We start from the raw sequence: 21,686 nt of genomic DNA on the forward strand, positions 1-21,686 counted from the left end.
TTCCTCAAAAACTGCTGTTGCTAGATTCGAACCTCCTCAAGTGACACAGTTCTGTTCATGAGCCACGCTCTCAACCAATTGAGCTATGAACTTATGTACTTCAACCAAATCTTGGACCACATACTAGATGATGACATTGTTTTCAAATTTTGGACGGCATACGAAACTATGACGTTTTTGTGGCATTTTGGACGACATACTAAAGTATGAAATTTTTGTCTAAATTTGGACGGCAAACTAAACTATAACATTTTTGTCATATTTTGGACTGCATACTAAACTATGATGTTTTTGTCCAATTTTGGATGACATACTAAACTATGACATTTTTGTTCAATTTTGGACGACATATTAAACTATGACGCTTTTGTAAAATTTTGGACGACATACTAAAGTACGACATATTTGTCCAATTTTGGACGACATACTAAAGTATGACATTTTTGTCCAATTTTGGATGATATACTAAACTATGACGTTTTTGTGACATTTTGGATGACATATTACACTATGACATTTTTGTGACATGTTGGACGACATACTAAAGTATGACATTTTTGTCCAATTTTGGACGACAGACTAAACTATGACATTGTTGTCCAATTTTGAACGACGTACTAAACTATGACGTTTTTCTGACATTTTGGATGACATACTAAACTACGACTTTTTTTCCAATTTTGGACGACATACTAATCGAAGACCATTTTTCCACATTCAGGACAACATCCTATGACTTTTTCCTCAAAAACTGCTGTTGCTAGATTCGAACCTTCTCCCGTGACACAGTTCTGTTCATGAGCCACACTCTCAACCAATTGAGCTATGAACTTACGTACTGCAACCAAATCTTGGACCACATACTACATGATGACATTGTTTTCAAATTTTGGACGGCATACGAAACTATGACGTTTTTGTGGCATTTTGGACGACATACTAAAGTATGACATTTTTGTCCAATTTTGGAAGACATTCTAAACTGACGTTTTTGTCCAATTTTGGACGACATACTAAACTATGGAATTTTTGTCCAATTTTGAACGACGTACTAAACTATGACGTTTTTGTGACATTTTGGATGACATACTAAACTATGACATTTTTGTTCAATTTTGGACGACATACTAAACTATGACGTTTTTGTAACATTTTGGAGGATATCCTAAACTTTGACACTTTTGTCCAATTTTGGACAACATACTAAACTGTGACGTTTTTGTGACATTTGGATGACATATTACACTGTGACATTTTTGTGACTTGTTGGATGACATACTAAACTATGATGTTTTTGTCTAATTTTGGGCGGCATACTAAAGTATGACATTTTTGTCTAAATTTGGACGACATACTAAACTATGATGTGTTTGTGAAAATTTGGACGACATACTCAACGATGACATTTTTGTCTAAATTTGGAGGGCATACCAAACTATGACGTTTTTGTGACATTTTGGATGACATACTAAACTATGAAAATTTAGTCCAATTTTGCACGACATACTAAACTATGAAATTTTTGTCCAATTTTTAGCCGACATACTAAACTATGACATTTTTGCCGAATTTTGGACGACATATTAAACAATGACATTTTTGTCCAATTTTGGACGATAGACTAAACTATGACATTTTTGTCCAATTTTGAACGACATACTAAACTATGACGTTTTTTTTTCCAATTTTAGATGACATACTAAAGTATGATGTTTTTGTGACATTTTGGATGACATACTAAATTATGACCATTTTTCCACGTTCAGAACAACATCCTATGACTTTTTCCTCAAAAACTGCTGTTGCTAGGTTTGAGCCTTTTTCTGTGACACAGTTCTGTTCATGAGCCACAGTCTCAACCAATTGAGCGACGAATTTAGATACTTCCCAAATCTTGGACCACATACGAGATGATGACATTGTTTTCAAATTTTGGACGGCATACTAAACTATGACATTTTTGTCCAATTTTGGACGACATACTAAACTATGACGTTTTTGTCCTAGTTTGAACGACATACTAAACTATGAAAATTTTGCCCAATTTTGGATGACATATTAAACTATGACGCTTTTGTAAAATTTTGGACGACATACTAAAGTATGACATTTTTGTCCAATTTTGGACGACAGACTAAACTACGACATTGTTGTCATATTTTGAACAACGTACAAAACTATGACACTTTTGTCCAATTTTGGACGACATACTAAACTATGACGTTTTTGTGACATTTTGGATGACATACTAAACTATGACATTTTGTCCAATTTTGGATGACATACTAAACTATGACATTTTGTCCAATTTTGGACGACATACTAAACTATGACGCTTTTGTAAAATTTTGGACGACATACTAAACTATGAAATTTTGCCCAATTTTGGATGACATATTAAACTATGACGCTTTTGTAAAATTTTGGAGGACATACTAAAGTATGACATTTTTGTCCAATTTTGGACGACAGACTAAACTACGACATTTTGTCATATTTTGAACAACGTACAAAACTATGACACTTTTGTCCAATTTTGGACGACATACTAAACTATGACGTTTTTGTGACATTTTGGATGACATACTAAACTATGACATTTTGTCCAATTTTGGACGACATACTAAACTATGACGCTTTTGTAAAATTTGGACAACATACTAAAGTATGACATTTTTGTCCAATTTTGGACGACGTACTAAACTATGACGTTTTTTTCCAATTTTGGACGACATACTAAAGTATGATGTTTTTGTGACATTTTGGATGACATACTAAACTATGAAAATTTAGTCCAATTTTGCACGACATACTAAACTATGAAATTTTTGTCCAATTTTTAGCCGACATACTAAACTATGACATTTTTGCCCAATTTTGGACGACATATTAAACTATGACATTTTTGTCCAATTTTGGACGATAGACTAAACTATGACATTTTTGTCCAATTTTGAACGACATACTAAACTATGACGTTTTTTTTCCAATTTTAGATGACATACTAAAGTATGATGTTTTTGTGACATTTTGGATGACATACTAAATTATGACCATTTTTCCACGTTCAGAACAACATCCTATGACTTTTTCCTCAAAAACTGCTGTTGCTAGGTTTGAGCCTTTTTCTGTGACACAGTTCTGTTCATGAGCCACAGTCTCAACCAATTGAGCGACGAATTTAGATACTTCCAAATCTTGGACCACATACGAGATGATGACATTGTTTTCAAATTTTGGACGGCATACTAAACTATGACATTTTTGTCCAATTTTGGACGACATACTAAACTATGACGTTTTTGTCCTAGTTTGAACGACATACTAAACTATGAAAATTTTGCCCAATTTTGGATGACATATTAAACTATGACGCTTTTGTAAAATTTTGGACGACATACTAAAGTATGACATTTTTGTCCAATTTTGGACGACAGACTAAACTACGACATTGTTGTCATATTTTGAACAACGTACAAAACTATGACACTTTTGTCCAATTTTGGACGACATACTAAACTATGACGTTTTTGTGACATTTTGGATGACATACTAAACTATGACATTTTGTCCAATTTTGGATGACATACTAAACTATGACATTTTGTCCAATTTTGGACGACATACTAAACTATGACGCTTTTGTAAAATTTTGGACGACATACTAAACTATGAAAATTTTGCCCAATTTTGGATGACATATTAAACTATGACGCTTTTGTAAAATTTTGGAGGACATACTAAAGTATGACATTTTTGTCCAATTTTGGACGACAGACTAAACTACGACATTTTTGTCATATTTTGAACAACGTACAAAACTATGACACTTTTGTCCAATTTTGGACGACATACTAAACTATGACGTTTTTGTGACATTTTGGATGACATACTAAACTATGACATTTTGTCCAATTTTGGACGACATACTAAACTATGACGCTTTTGTAAAATTTTGGACAACATACTAAAGTATGACATTTTTGTCCAATTTTGGACGACGTACTAAACTATGACGTTTTTTTCCAATTTTGGACGACATACTAAAGTATGATGTTTTTGTGACAATTTGGATGACATACTAAATTATGACCATTTTTCCACGTTCAGGACATCCGATGACATTTTCCGCAAAAACTGGTGTTGCTGGATTCAAACCTTCTCCCGCGACAGTTTTGTTCATGAACCACGCTCCCAACCAATTGAGCTATAAACTTGCCAACTTTCCAAATCTTGGACCACATACTAGATGATGACATTGTTTTCAAATTTTGGACGGCATACAAAACTATGACACTTTTGTCCAATTTTGGACGACATACTAAACTATGACGTTTTTGTGACATTTTGGATGACATACTAAACTATGACGTTTTTGTCCAATTTTGGACGACATACTAAACTATGAAAATTTTGTCCAATTTTTGGACGACATACTAAACTATGACATTTTTGTCCAATTTTTGGCCGACATACTAAACTATGACATTTTTGTCCTAGTTTGAACGACATACTAAACTATGAAAATTTTGCCCAATTTTGGACGACATATTAAACTATGACGCTTTTGTAAAATTTTGGACGACATACTAAAATATGACATTTTTGTCCAATTTTGGATGACATACTAAACTGTGACATTTTTGTCCAATTTTGAACGACATACTAAACTATGACATTTTTTTTTCCAATTTTGGACGACATACTAAAGTATGATGTTTTTGTAACATTTTGGATGACATACTAAATTATGACCATTTTTCCACGTTCAGAACAACATCCTATGACATTTTCCTCAAAAACTGCTGTTGCTAGGTTTGAGCCTTTTTCTGTGACACAGTTCTGTTCATGAGCCACAGTCTCAACCAATTGAGCGACGAATTTAGATACTTCCCAAATCTTGGACCACATACTAGATGATGACATTGTTTTCAAATTTTGGACGGCATACGAAACTATGATGTTTTTGTCCAATTTTGGATGACAGATTGAACTATGACGTTTTTGTGGCGTTTTGGACGATATACTAAAGTATGACTCTTTTTTTTTTCCAATTTTGGACGACATACTAATCAAAGACCATTTTTCTACGTTCAGGACAACATCCTCTGACGTTTTCCTCAAAAACTGCTGTTGCTGGATTCGAACCTTCTCCCGTGACACAGTTCTGTTCATGAGCCACGCTCTCAACCAATTGAGCCATGAACTTATGTACTTCAACCAAATCTTGGACCACATACTAGATGATGACATTGTTTTCAAATTTTGGACGGCATAGGAAACTATGACGTTTTTGTGGCATTTTGGACGACATACTAAAGTATGACATTTTTGTCTAAATTTGGACGGCATACTAAACTATGACGTTTTTGTCCAATTTTGGACGACATACTAAACTATGGAATTTCTGTCCAGTTTTGAACGACGTACTGAACTATGACATTTTTCTGACATTTTGGATGACATACTCAACTATGACTCTTTTTTTTCCAATTTTGGACGACATACTAATCTCAGACCATTTTTCCACGTTCAGGACAACATCCTATGACGTTTTCCTCAAAAACTGCTGTTGCGAGATTCAAACCTTCTCCCGTGACACAGTTCTGATCATAAGCCACGCTCTCAACCAATTGAGCTATAAACTTACGTACTCTCCAAATCTTGGACCACATACTCGATGATGACATTGTTTTCAAATTTTGGACGGCATACGAAACTGTGACGTTTTTGTCCAATTTTGGACGACAGACTGAACTATGACGTTTTTGTGGCATTTTGGACGACATACTAAAGTATGAAATTTTTGTCTAAATTTGGACGGCATACTAAACTATAACATTTTTGTCATATTTTGGACTGCATACTAAACTATGATGTTTCTGTCCAATTTTGGATGACAGATTGAACTATGACGTTTTTGTGGCGTTTTGGACGATATACGAAAGTATGACATTTTTGTCCAATAGACTAAACTATGACATTGTTGTCCAATTTTGAACGACGTACTAAACTATGACGTTTTTCTGACATTTTGGATGACATACTAAACTACGACTTTTTTTTCCAATTTTGGACGACATACTAATCGAAGACCATTTTTCCACATTCAGGACAACATCCTATGACTTTTTCCTCAAAAACTGCTGTTGCTAGATTCGAACCTTCTCCCGTGACACAGTTCTGTTCATGAGCCACACTCTCAACCAATTGAGCTATGAACTTACGTACTGCAACCAAATCTTGGACCACATACTACATGATGACATTGTTTTCAAATTTTGGACGGCATACGAAACTATGACGTTTTTGTGGCATTTTGGACGACATACTAAAGTATGACATTTTTGTCCAATTTTGGAAGACATTCTAAACTGACGTTTTTGTCCAATTTTGGACGACATACTAAACTATGGAATTTTTGTCCAATTTTGAACGACGTACTAAACTATGACGTTTTTGTGACATTTTGGATGACATACTCAACTATGACTCTTTTTTTTCCAATTTTGGACGACATACTAATCTCAGACCATTTTTCCACGTTCAGGACAACATCCTATGACGTTTTCCTCAAAAACTGCTGTTGCGAGATTCAAACCTTCTCCCGTGACACAGTTCTGATCATAAGCCACGCTCTCAACCAATTGAGCTATAAACTTACGTACTCTCCAAATCTTGGACCACATACTCGATGATGACATTGTTTTCAAATTTTGGACGGCATACGAAACTGTGACGTTTTTGTCCAATTTTGGACGACAGACTGAACTATGACGTTTTTGTGGCATTTTGGACGACATACTAAAGTATGAAATTTTTGTCTAAATTTGGACGGCATACTAAACTATAACATTTTTGTCATATTTTGGACTGCATACTAAACTATGATGTTTCTGTCCAATTTTGGATGACAGATTGAACTATGACGTTTTTGTGGCGTTTTGGACGATATACTAAAGTATGACATTTTTGTCCAATAGACTAAACTATGACATTGTTGTCCAATTTTGAACGACGTACTAAACTATGACGTTTTTCTGACATTTTGGATGACATACTAAACTACGACTTTTTTTCCAATTTTGGACGGCATACTAATCGAAGACCATTTTTCCACATTCAGGACAACATCCTATGACTTTTTCCTCAAAAACTGCTGTTGCTAGATTCGAACCTTCTCCCGTGACACAGTTCTGTTCATGAGCCACACTCTCAACCAATTGAGCTATGAACTTACGTACTGCAACCAAATCTTGGACCACATACTACATGATGACATTTTTGTCCAATTTTGGACGACGTACTAAACTATGACGTTTTTGTCCAATTTTGAACGACGTACTAAACTATGACGTTTTTTTCCAATTTTGGACGACATACTAAAGTATGATGTTTTTGTGACAATTTGGATGACATACTAAATTATGACCATTTTTCCACGTTCAGGACATCCGATGACATTTTCCGCATAAACTGGTGTTGCTGGATACAAACCTTCTCCCGCGACAGTTTTGTTCATGAACCACGCTCCCAACCAATTGAGCTATAAACTTGCCAACTTTCCAAATCTTGGACCACATACTAGATGATGACATTGTTTTCAAATTTTGGACGGCATACAAAACTATGACACTTTTGTCCAATTTTGGACGACATACTAAACTATGACGTTTTTGTGACATTTTGGATGACATACTAAACTATGACATTTTTGTCCAATTTTTGGCCGACATACTAAACTATGACATTTTTGTCCTAGTTTGAACGACATACTAAACTATGAAAATTTTGCCCAATTTTGGACGACATATTAAACTATGACGCTTTTGTAAAATTTTGGACGACATACTAAAATATGACATTTTTGTCCAATTTTGGATGACATACTAAACTGTGACATTTTTGTCCAATTTTGAACAACATACTAAACTATGACATTTTTTTTTCCAATTTTGGACGACATACTAAAGTATGATGTTTTTGTAACATTTTGGATGACATACTAAATTATGACCATTTTTCCACGTTCAGAACAACATCCTATGACATTTTCCTCAAAAACTGCTGTTGCTAGGTTTGAGCCTTTTTCTGTGACACAGTTCTGTTCATGAGCCACAGTCTCAACCAATTGAGCGACGAATTTAGATACTTCCCAAATCTTGGACCACATACTAGATGATGACATTGTTTTCAAATTTTGGACGGCATACGAAACTATGATGTTTTTGTCCAATTTTGGATGACAGATTGAACTATGACGTTTTTGTGGCGTTTTGGACGATATACTAAAGTATGACTCTTTTTTTTTTCCAATTTTGGACGACATACTAATCAAAGACCATTTTTCCACGTTCAGGACAACATCCTCTGACGTTTTCCTCAAAAACTGCTGTTGCTAGATTCGAACCTTCTCCCGTGACACAGTTCTGTTCATGAGCCACGCTCTCAACCAATTGAGCCATGAACTTATGTACTTCAACCAAATCTTGGACCACATACTAGATGATGACATTGTTTTCAAATTTTGGACGGCATAGGAAACTATGACGTTTTTGTGGCATTTTGGACGACATACTAAAGTATGACATTTTTGTCTAAATTTGGACGGCATACTAAACTATGACGTTTTTGTCCAATTTTGGACGACATACTAAACTATGGAATTTCTGTCCAGTTTTGAACGACGTACTGAACTATGACATTTTTCTGACATTTTGGATGACATACTCAACTATGACTCTTTTTTTTCCAATTTTGGACGACATACTAATCTCAGACCATTTTTCCACGTTCAGGACAACATCCTATGACGTTTTCCTCAAAAACTGCTGTTGCGAGATTCAAACCTTCTCCCGTGACACAGTTCTGTTCATAAGCCACGCTCTCAACCAATTGAGCTATAAACTTACGTACTCTCCAAATCTTGGACCACATACTCGATGATGACATTGTTTTCAAATTTTGGACGGCATACTAAACTATGACGTTTTTGTCCAATTTTGGACGACAGACTGAACTATGACGTTTTTGTGGCATTTTGGACGACATACTAAAGTATGAAATTTTTGTCTAAATTTGGACGGCATACTAAACTATAACATTTTTGTCATATTTTGGACTGCATACTAAACTATGATGTTTCTGTCCAATTTTGGATGACATACTAAACTATGACATTTTTGTTCAATTTTGGACGACATATTAAACTATGACGCTTTTGTAAAATTTTGGACGACATACTAAAGTACGACATTTTTGTCCAATTTTGGACGACATACTAAAGTATGACATTTTTGTCCAATTTTGGATGATATACTAAACTATGACGTTTTTGTGACATTTTGGATGACATATTACACTATGACATTTTTGTGACTTGTTGGATGACATACTAAACTATGATGTTTTTGTCTAATTTTGGACGACATACTAAAGTATGACATTTTTGTCTAAATTTGGATGACATACTAAACTATGATGTGTTTGTGAAAATTTGGACGACATACTCAACGATGACATTTTTGTCTAAATTTGGAGGGCATACCAAACTATGACGTTTTTCTGACATTTTGGATGACATCCTACATTATGACAATTTTTCCACGTTCAGGACAACATCCTATGACATTTTCCTCAAAAACTGATGTTGCAAGATTCAAACCTTCTCCCGTGACACAGTTCTGTTCATAAGCCACACTCTCAACCAATTGAGCTATAAACTTACTTTCTCTCCAAATCTTGGACCACATACGAGATGATGACATTGTTTTCAAATTTTGGACGGCATACTAAACTATGACGTTTTTGTCCAATTTTGGACGACAGACTGAACTATGACGTTTTTGTGGCATTTTGGACGACATACTAAAGTATGACATTTTTGTCTAAATTTGGACGGCATACTAAACTATAACATTTTTGTCCAATTTTGGACGGCATATTAAACTATGACGTTTTTGTGACATTTTGGACATTTTCTGGACAAAATCATGCTGTTTTTTTCAAAGAATACCTTATCATAGTGTTTTTTACAGCCTACTTTACATTATTTCTATACTATGGTGGGTTTTTTGGACAAAATTCATGATGATTTTTTTTCAAAGAAAACCACTCTATAGTGTTTTTCACAGCCCACTTTACATGACTTCATCATATGGCATGTTTTGACAACGTAGAAAAAAATCGCATTTTTTCGACATACTAAACGATGGCGTTTTTGTCCAATTTTGAACGACATACTAAACTATGACGTTTTTGTCGAATTTTGGACGACATACTCCACAATGACATTTTTGTCTACATTTGGACGACATAAAAAGCTATGACACTTTTGTCCAATTTTGAACGACATACTAAACTATGACGTTTTTGTCGAATTTTGGACGACATACTCCACAATGACATTTTTGTCTACATTTGGACGACATAAAAAGCTATGACACTTTTGTCCAATTTTGGACGACATACAAAACTATGACGTTTTTGTGACATTTTGGATGACATACTAAACTATGAAATTTTTGTCCAATTTTGGACGACATACTAAACTGTGACATTTTTGTCCAATTTCGGATGACATACTAAACTGAGACCATTTTTCCACGATCAGGACAACATCCTATGACTTTTTCCTCAAAAACTGCTGTTTCTAGATTCGAACCTTCTCCTGTGGCACAGTTCTGTTCATGAACCACGCTCTCAACCAATTGAGCTATAAACTTACCTACTCTCCAAATCTTGGACCACATACTAGATGATGACATTGTTTTCAAATTTTGGACGACATACGAAACTATGACGTTTTTGTGGCATTTTGGACGACATACTAAAGTATGACATTTTTGTCCAATTTTGGAAGACATTCTAAACTGACGTTTTTGTCCAATTTTGGACGACATACTAAACTATGGAATTTTTGTCCAATTTTGAACGACGTACTAAACTATGACGTTTTTGTCCAAGTTTGGACGACATACTAAAGTATGACGTTTTTGTCCAATTTTGAACGACATACTAAACTATGACGTGTTTGTCCAATTTTGGACGACATACTGAACTATGATGTTTTTGTGACATTTTGGATGACATACTAAATTATGGCCATTTTTCTACGTTCAGGACAACATTCTGTGACGTTTTCTCAAAAGTTACTCTTGCTAGATTTGAACTGGCGCCTGCGACACACTTATGATCTTGATCCACACTCTCAACCAGTTGAGTTATGAACTCACATACTTCCTGTCACTTGGAACACATACTCGATGATGACATTGTTTTCAAATTTTGGAAGACAGACTGAACTGCGACATTTTTGTCCAATTTTGGACGACATACTCAAAGATGACATTTTTGTCTAAATTTGGACTGCATACTGAACTCTATGACATTTTTGTGACCATTTTTCTATGTTCAGGATAACATCCCTTGACATTCTTTCAGTAGCTACTGTTGCTGGATTTGAACCTGCGCCTGTGACACAGTTCTGTTCATGAGCCAGACTCTCAACCCACTGAGCTATAGTGTTCCAATTTTGGATGACAGACTAAACTATGACATTTTTGTGACATTTTGGATGACATACTAAATTTTGACATTTTTGTCCAATTTTGGAAGACATACTAAACTATGATGTTTTGGTGACAATTTGGAAGACATACTAAACTATGATATTTTTGTCCAATTTTGGATGACATACTCAACGATGACATTTTTGTCTAAATTTGGATGGCATACTAAACTATGACGTTTTTGTGACATAATAAATTTTGACCATTTTTTGATGTTCAGGACAACATGATACGACATTTTTTCAGTGGCCGCTGTTGCTAGATTTGAACCTGCACCTGTGACACAGCTCTGTTCATGAGCCACACTCTCAACCCATTGAGCTATGAACTTACATACTTATCATGACTTGGACCATATACTAGACAATGACATTGTGTTCCAATTTTGGACGACAGACTAAACTATGACATTTTTGTGACATTTTGGATGACATACTAAAGTATGACATTTTTGTCCAAATGTGGACAGCATACTAAACTATGACGTTTTTGTCCAATTTTGGACGACATACGAAACTATGATGTTTTTGTCCAATTTTGGACGACATACTAAACTATGATGTTTTGGGGACATTTTGGACGACATATTTGTCCAAATTTGGACGGCATACTAAACTGTGACGTTTATGTCCAATTTTGGATGCCATACTCAAAGATGACATTTTTGTCTAAATTTGGACGGTATACTAAACTATGATGTTGTTGTGACATACTTAATTATGACCATTTTTCCCACATTCGGGACAACATCCTATGATGTTTTCTTCAAGAGATGCTTTTGCTGGATTCAAACCTGCACCTATGACACAGTTCAGTTTATGAGCCATGTTCTTAACCAATTGAGCTATAAACTTACTCGTATAACATGACTTGGACCACATACTGGACGATGACATTGTTTTCATATTTTTATAGTTTTCTTTGACGTTTTTGTCCAACAGACTGAACTATGACATTTTTGTCCAACATACTAAACTATGACAATTTTGGACAGCGTACTAAACTATGATGTTTTTGTCCAATTTTGGACAGCATGCTCATCTGTGTCATTTTTGTCCAAATTTGGACGGCATACTAAACTATGGCAATTTTGTCCAACTTTGGACGACATACTAAACTATGACTTTTTTCACATTTTGGACCACATACTATGACGGGTTTTTTTTTCACATTTTGGACCACATACTAATTATGACGTTTTTGTGACATTTTGAACGACATACTAAACTATGACGTTTTTACCACATTTTGGTTGACATACTAAACTACTATGTCTTTGGGACATTTTGGACACTTCATCCAGGCAATAATATGTTTTCAGTTAATGCTCATCTCTCCATACACACTTAAATAACACATTCTGTCACAAAATTAGCACTTCAGGAAAGAAAAAGTAAAACAACAACAACACAGAAATCACAGTGGAACTATGACATTTTTGTGGCATTTTTGACGACATACTAAACTATGACGTTTTTGGACGACGTACTAAAGTATGACTTTTTTGTGACATTTCGGAAGACACACTAAACTACGACGTAAATGGTTGTATTTATATAGCGCTTTTATCCTAAGCACTTTACATGATACGCCAGATTCACCCATTCACACGCTGATGGCAGAAGCTGCCATGCAAGGCGCTAACCACAACCCACCAGGACAAATTAGGGGGTGGGTGTCTTGCTCAGGGACACCTCAACAGGAGCACAACAGGCCAAGGATCGAACCAGCAACCTTCCAGTTACAAGACGGCCACTCTACCCACCGAGCCACGCTGCCCCTCACGTTTTTGTCTAATTTTGGACGACCCACTAAACTCTGACATTTTGTGATGTTTTGGACAACATCCTAAACTATGACGTTTTTGTGACATTTCAGACGACATATTAAACTATGACATTTTTTCACATTTTGGACGACATACTAAACTACGACGTTTTTGTTACATTTTGGACCAAATGCTAAACTATGACTTTTTTTCACATTTTGGACGACATACTAAACTCTGACTTTTTTGTGACATTTTGGACGACATACTAAACTATGACTTTTTTGTGACATTTTGGACGACATAGTAAGTTATGATGCTTTAGTGACATTTTAAACACTATACTAAACTATGACGTTTTTGTGACATTATAAACGGCATACTAAACTATGACCTTTTTGGGACATTATAGACGACATACTAAGCGATGACTTTTTTTTCACATTTTGGACGACATACTAAACTATGATTTTGTTTCACATTTTGGTCGACATACCAAACTATGCTGTTTTTTCACATCTTGGATGACATCCTATGACGTTTTTTAAAGTTTCTTTGGGGGTCGTTTTACCAATAGAAGCACCGAGGTGGAATGGAGACAAGCTATTACGGTGTGTCCTAAAGAAAGGAGTGAAGGATAGAAAGGTTGAATTTGTTTTCAAAATAAGGCTGACGGCTGAACGTAAATGAAGGCTTTGTGAAATATCAGGTGCTTCAACGTTGTCTGGCTGGGTTTGCTACATTTTGTGACCTAAATATGTTGCGGGCGGCAGGAATTGATGGGACTCAGAAACACCCCACAGTTTAATCAATTGTTCCTTGTATGATTTCCGACTGATATCAGTCAATTTGTACTCAGATCGCAATCACGTGATCGTCAGCAGGTAACTGATACAGTGTTCACTTGTTGTCATGGTTACAGCGACGCCGTGCCGGCAGCTATATCTGGCAATGGGAAATCCTTAAGAAAGCCGTGGATCCAGACTATAAGTTGCATCACTGTGAAAACTGAATGAAGTGGTATTTGTGTCGTTTTCTGACTTCCCCTGAAAATTTCATCCAAATCTGTTAGTCTGTTTTTGAGTAATGTTTCACATAGACAGACAGACAGACAGACAGACTCACAGACAAATGTATGCTGATCGTCACATAACTCCGCCGTTTCTTAGTAGAGTAATAAACTGCCGTAGGAACACACAGGGGGAGAGTCACATGACTGAATTAGACTGCCTAAGGTGTTCAGCACAGTAAGATGGTAAACAGGAAAGGAGCACATAACGCAAATGTCCTTGGAAAATTAGGGAAACTTTCTACAATCAAGGGAAACTGCAGTAAAGCTTGTTAATCAAGCTGCCACACTTCTTTGGTCTTTCACTTCTGTTTATGGCACAATTGTTATCAACAATGCAAAAAAATAATGTAAAAACGTTAAAAACATCATGAAAAACAGAAGACTTATAGCAAAAAGCCTCCCTTTAAAGGGTCTGTGTAGATCCTCAGCCATCCAGGTCATGGTAATCTAAAACAACTGGAATTTTCTTTTAGCTTCCTTCTGCAGTTCAGATGGGGAGTTTTTCCACATTTTCAGTAATCTAAACGAGAAGTCCAGTTGTTTTACACTACAACTCCTTGGAGTCCCTCCATAGTTTATATCCTCTTGAAGGCAAACTTGGAGTTTAATACATTTTGAAAACTTCTCTTCATTAAAATATTTTTTTCAATGCAGGTTATCCATTGTCACAAAAATGTGCCTTAAATTACCTAGTAAAAGGTTCTTCAGACTGAATGCTACATAGATATATGAAGCCCAGTGATGACAATTGAGTTCAATGGCAATGCTGTAAAAAACAAATGCAAACATAATTTTTCATGATCCTCTACCACTGAATTGTTCCGAATTGTATTTTCTTTTAAACTCACAAAAAAAAATCTTTTAAATGGAAATTAATGTGGACTATTACCTAGATAGTTTGCACATGCAATAATTTTTGTAGCAGGGGATACACTTGAGCGCCAGCGCATTAAAATGATGGTTAGATTGGCTGCTACGACCTGTTACAGACTCTCCCAAACATCCATCACTGATTAACTATTCGTAATAGTTTGCACACAGAGTTTTCCTGTGTAGTTATCACCAACGTTTTGGATGTGTTTTCAAATTCTGACTATGCTGTTTTTTTTTATTTATTAACCGACACATTTTCAGATTTTTGCCTCACAGGACCTTACTGTGGCAAGACTGGGGTGTTTTAATATGTCAACAACTGCTTTATTGAGTAGAGTATTATCATATCTAATAGACATGACGGCCAAAGCTATGAAATAACAATCATAATAAATCGGGCTTGTACTTTAATGATTTCTTAACATATAGTGTGTTTTTAACATAAAAGTCAGACTTGTGTTTCATCTGATGTGTCCTCAGAGGGCAGTGGACATCATTAATGAAATAAGAACTTTGAAGCAGGATGTTTTTAAAGTTTTTAAAGGGACAACAAATGAGAAGGAGCATGTTGAGTGAAGAAGGAGGAGGCCGGGAATGAAGCGAGGTGGTGGTGGTGGTGGATGGTGTTATACCCACCCGCAGTCCCGGATATGCCCTCCAGTAATGCATCTTACTCCTTTTTTTAGTGGCAGAGTGCTGGATGACCTGCCTGTGATCTCCTCCATAATTAACATATGCTTGTTAGTCAAGGTTGGTTGGAGGCTCTGCGACCCGCACACACACACACACGACACACAAGAATGAAGATCTGCTTCTCACAGAGAGGAACGAGGCAGACACTCTCAGTTATATAACACTTAAGAAAAAGCATCGCCGCCATACAGGCTTAGTTTTCCCTGAAAATCACTGCGTGTCTCACTTTTGAGCGCATTACCATACGTGTTAATTCCCGCAATCTCTTTCATTTTTGCTCAAGCTTAAATAACACTTGTCAATGCCTTGGGTTTGATCTGATCAAATTTGCTCTGGAAATGACTCCAGACACTTTAATAGGGTCATGAATATGAAGTGCTGAACGTGCACGTGTTGTATTTGTCCAATCTCTCCCAACCTCATTTGGACATAATGAAGACATGCCCCTACTTCTGATTATTCCCTCTATTTCCCAGGGCTCTTGACCTCTCGGTGAAAAGACAAATAGAATCTCCTTAACCCATCAGGATAACAGATGAGAATCAGCGTGTCTGTGAGCCAAGTTATGCCAATTTATTCTCCACCCGGAAAGTGTTTTATCCCGATTACTACATTATCTATGTTGTTAAAGGCCTATCTTTCAAACATGTTAATACCTCAAATGCGACGCCTTCTTCACGAGAAAGCATGGATAATGGTGTAGATGTTGCCACGGGTCAGAAAAAGGAAAACAAGGAGACGCAAACAGAGAAAAGGGGGAAAAAGTGTAAAGATTCATGTGTGGTTCTGCAGCCACGAGCGCAATTGTACAGTATGCATGTTTGTATGCGCGTGAGAGAAAAGGAGGAGGAGGGGTTTGCCTGCTGTCTGGTTATGCAGAGGTGTCTAGTCAGTGTGTGTGTGTGTGTGTGTGTGTGTGTGTGTGTGTGTGTGTGTGTGTGTGTGTGTGTGTGCGTTTGCTCTCACAGCATCTCAATGACATCAAAGCACTGTGCAAACTGAGCCCCTGGCAGCTCTTTAGAATCCCATCTCCCCTCTCTGTTTAAAGCAGGCAAGAGAGAAAAGACCCAAACTAATAAAAGAGGTGTTATTCAAAAGAGGAATATACTGCTCAGATGTGTGTCATGTTTGTGTGTGCGTGCGCATGACTCCGAGAGACAGAGGAAGGGGAAGAATGTGAGGAAAGAAAGAGAGGAAAGTGGGTGAAAGAAGATGGAAAGATAATAGAGAAAGATGGCAGGAGCAAGGGTGATGGAGAGGAAAGAAGAGGGCATGGTGAGCAAATACAGGAGAGAAACAAAAAGGGAAGGAAGTCGGTGTTTCCTCAAAGCCTAGCTTCTTTTTTATATGGCTTCTCATCGCTCATTTCTCCTTGTGATGCTGACACAAAAGGTGAAGCGACTGCTTGTATAATCAAACAAAGCACAGGCCAGAAATCGTACATTTTATCTGCTTTGTTCGTGCCAAAGGTTGCGCTGTGTGCTGTCAAAGATGGTTTTATGCTTAAACAGAGAGAAGAAAGACAAGAAGGAGGTTGTTCTCTTTGATGATTTGGATTTGCCGCACACCTGCTTGCAAAATAATGCCTCCGCGAATCCATTTTCATCATAGTTTCTTGTTATGCATTCCTCCACTGAGCGCGGTAGCCATTACCCCCAGTTACAATTCATTGTTTGTGCACTATTTCCTGTCTTTTCCTCTTAATGGCTGCCAATCATTTGCATAACCTGACAAGAGTTTCCTGAAAAATGAGCTGAGCATGTTTAAAGTGCTGTTCCCCCCCCACCTCTCCTCCTTCTTTTAACAGCCTCTCTGACTTGTGGGGCTGCGAGCGAGAAATCGAAAGCGTGAGACAGAGGAAGGATTGCAGAAAGAGGAGGAAAGCCCGGCTCAATTGATGTTGTAAAATAAAATACTTTGTAAAAGGGAAATAAATGCTGCAGAGAGTGGAAGATTCATGCGCTCAAATAAACTGGGGCTTTTGAATTTTTAATTGGAGCGGCCCTAATTATGGCCATCAGACGGTACTTCTAAACACACTCACTGCACTTTCTCCCCATTGCTCTTTTCCCCCAGCCTCTCCAGTTTGGCTGCGGACGAGGCCTCAGTCCGGGTGTATTTTTCCATGCCATTAATATTTGATGAAAATGGGCCAGGCTGCATCAGCTGCTCATCGCCACTAAGAACATGGCCTCCATTATGAGCCCTGTGCTTCCTCTCAGCCGTGTACATTAGCAGGATGACAGAACGCAACAGAACGCACAGACGGATGGGAGGTGCGAACGCATGCATGTGAGCGCACACGGGTTGAATTATCGCTGGTGTGTGCGCGCGTGTGCGGGTGCTGGCTCGTCAACCGTCCCTGTCGATTGATGCTATTAGATGTTGAGAAACAGTTGGGTGTGAGCTATAATTGAGCTGACACTAATAATGAAAGCAGATACTGTCTGGAAGCCCTTGGCAATATGCTAAAGATATTGATGCTCCTAATAATTCAGGGGCTCGACAGAGTGAAGGAGAAATCTTCTCTTTTTTTTCCCAGATCTTGCTAAGGGAGTAGGGAAATAAGATTTAAAATGGCTCTAAAATGCAGAGGAGATCTTTAAAAGCTTTTTAGTATTTAGTCATTATGAATCACTGACACATGCAGGAGGAAGCTCGGATAGTTTGGATTGCAGCACGATGGAGTTTGGAAGGAAATGTTTTATTTTGTTTTATTTTATTGAACCTATACTTGTGTAAAACTAACATGCTGGCCATATTTGATTTGACAGGATTTGACCTCGTTGCAGACACACACACACACACACACACACACACACACACACACACACACACACACACACACACACACACACACACACACACACACACACACACACACACACACACACACACACATTTTGTTTCCATGTATCACTCACTGGGGAATGTAGGAGGCCAGTGTTAGGGATTGTAAGTTTGTGTTGAGCTTTAGTCAAGGACCTCCATAATGACCAACTCAACCTTGTGACTCCTGTCTGAGAGCCGGGTCCCTGGAGGGGTGAGCGTACGCGTGGTTGTGTGTGTGTGTGTGTGTGTTGACACGGGGGCTGACCCCTATAATCTGGAGATAAGGTAAGAGGTGCAGTGGATCAGAGGAACTGAATTAGAAGAGATGGATTCATGGGTTTGACAGATCTTTCACAGGGCTTTCATGAGCGGGTTAAATCATGCCCCTTACTCTCATATCTACCAAAAATAATGAACAGGAAGCACGTGGCTCCTTAGTTTAAATTATCTATAAACTATGTACACCTGACTGAAACAAATTTAACGTTTTCCATGTCAGTGGCTGACAAAATCCGCAACTTGCATTTTCTTCTTATGGCTTTTCTCCTTAATCAGCTAAATAATTCACGGGGCCAGAATCAGTCACAGTCATGCACTTTGGTCAAAACCATAAATGCTGCTAAAACACGAAATGACTGATTGGCAAGTTCCATTTGACGGGGCTAAAAAGGGCAACTTTGAGTTGAAGCTCGGCGGTGATGCCGAATGGAAAGAGACTGGGGTAAGTAGAGTAGAAAGCACCTGTCATCTCCAGCTCTCAGCCTGCTTGATTAACATCAAATTTTAATTTTTTTCTCTCAGAGTTGGCTGCTGAAAGGTTGTTCTGCTGCCTGCTGCACAAGCTCTCGTCTCCCTGAGTTTGTAGGTTATAAGGCTAATGCAAGCCAGGGAAAGCAATAAGATATGACGTGTGTGTGTATCTGTCTGTGTATTTGGTTGTATAAAACAGACAGCAGCAGCACAATGGCGGAAAAAAAAACCATTCAAACTTTACACCGCACTTATACATTCTTGATGACTGCACGTGCTATTTAGATGAATTGTACTCTTCTGAATACCATATCCATCTGTTACATACTAATAGAGCGAACATCATTAAAATAAATTCCCACTCTTCCCTGAATTATTGTCTATCGAGTTAAACTGTATCTCACCATGTAAAAATAAAAAGAAGCCTGTCTGGGGAAATATAGAACACAATTACTTCAAAGGCTTCCCCCAAAAGCACAACACGAAGCTACATGAATGCAGGACCCCAAACAACTCTAAACGGCTGCGGTCCCAACATGGTGGCTGTAATATTTCTTAATTGGATGATGGAACTCACACGGGCCTATTGTTTAGCTCCGTACACCAGGAACACACCACACGCCTTCCCTCTCTCTCTCTCTCTCCTTCTCATTTGCATATTCATTGAGATATCAATTATTTATCCCCTCGCCACAATGACTTGCTGCATTAGTATGTGCCTCCATACAGTATAACATACCAGCATATGCATTTTACTGAATAATACATGGGATAAGTGGAATAAATCAATATGTAATAATGCCAGATAACAACATCATAATATTTTAAATTATGGAATTATGTAAAAAATAAAACCCAGCAAAGAGCAGTGGTTTTCTCATTTTATATTAAGAAAAATCAAGATTTGATACTAGAAATATATAGCTTCCTTTTTTATGACTCACCAAAATATATTTTTTCTTGCCAACATTAATAATTTGCTATGAATAAATTTAATTGTGATTGAGTGGGAATCACACATTATTTTTTTTACACACACACTTTTACAACTGAGTCACATGCAATATATGTATGCTTATATTAGGTAAGGATAGGAATAGAATATTTGGAAACCTCTCAAACAATAACCCCATTACCCCTCGAGACACATTCACATTTACAGGCTGTTGCCCCCGTGAGCTGTTTTATTGTCCTATTTTTATTATCATTATTATTAGAATTGTAGGGGAAAAATTTGAAACAATGAGATGACTAATCAGAATGTTATTTCAGCACTACGGAGCAACTCACCCTCACAGCTGCACCTCAACCAACTATGACCTGAGGAAAAAAAAAAAATCATGGCCTCACCAGCCAATACTCTTTCTCCTTCAAGCCAACACACACACACACACACACACACACACACACATATCCAAGCAACACACACACACTCACACACACTGATTTCGCACAAACACACACACACATCAACACACCATCACCCGTTGCACAGAATAGATGACCGCACTTACTTTAAATGTCCCGTGAAGGAAAGTTTTCAGATTTTTTTTCTCTTCTCCTCCGCCTCCCTCAGACCAAACTCCACTCTTAGTGCTTCGACAAAAAGATGAGAGAGGAAAAAGTGGTACCCGCCATCGGCACCCATCTGTTTCGCCTCTCTTATCAGATATCTATAGCTTAAAAAAAGCAAAGGAAAAAAAGAAAAGCAGGTGGCTCCCAATCATTTTTATACATTTTTCTCCCCCCCATGTATGGTCTTCCACCTTGCACGGATGCAGACTGTGCTCTCTGCATCTGGTTGCACAAGCACAATCAATATGGAAGGGGAGAGCTATTTTATGATTGGAGAAGTTGTTGTGTTTTTGGTGGTGAAATTCATTATTTAGTATCTGAACCTTCAGCAATTCAGTATCATTTATTCATAAAGTCCCTTTTTGCCAGGAGGAAATGGATACAGCTGCAGCAACCGAGGAGAGAGAGGGAGAGAGAGAGAGAGAGAGAGAGAGGGGGAGAGAGAGAGGGGGAAGTAAAGAAAGAGAAGGATGGGGGAGAGATGAAGAGAAAGAACATGTGGGGGGTGCGAGCAGGGGAGGTTGGACGGATTGATGATATTGATCAGGCACCT

At 37.4% G+C, this 21,686-nt stretch overlaps 1 long non-coding RNA gene across 1 annotated transcript in view; it reads right to left on the minus strand.

Annotated features, from left to right (window-relative positions):
- LOC127531224 (uncharacterized) overlaps positions 1–21,476 on the minus strand; it is a 52,377-nt gene extending 30,901 nt beyond the window's left edge. The window contains exon 1 of the long non-coding RNA XR_007938186.1: positions 21,073–21,476. This is a non-coding gene — a long non-coding RNA (uncharacterized LOC127531224). The remainder of the gene's footprint in view (positions 1–21,072) is intronic.
- Positions 21,477–21,686: the final 210 nt, after the last annotated feature.

The sequence above is a fragment of the Acanthochromis polyacanthus genome, chromosome 2 (genome assembly GCF_021347895.1).
Source record: "Acanthochromis polyacanthus isolate Apoly-LR-REF ecotype Palm Island chromosome 2, KAUST_Apoly_ChrSc, whole genome shotgun sequence".
In the NCBI taxonomy this organism is placed as follows: Eukaryota; Metazoa; Chordata; class Actinopteri; family Pomacentridae; genus Acanthochromis; species Acanthochromis polyacanthus.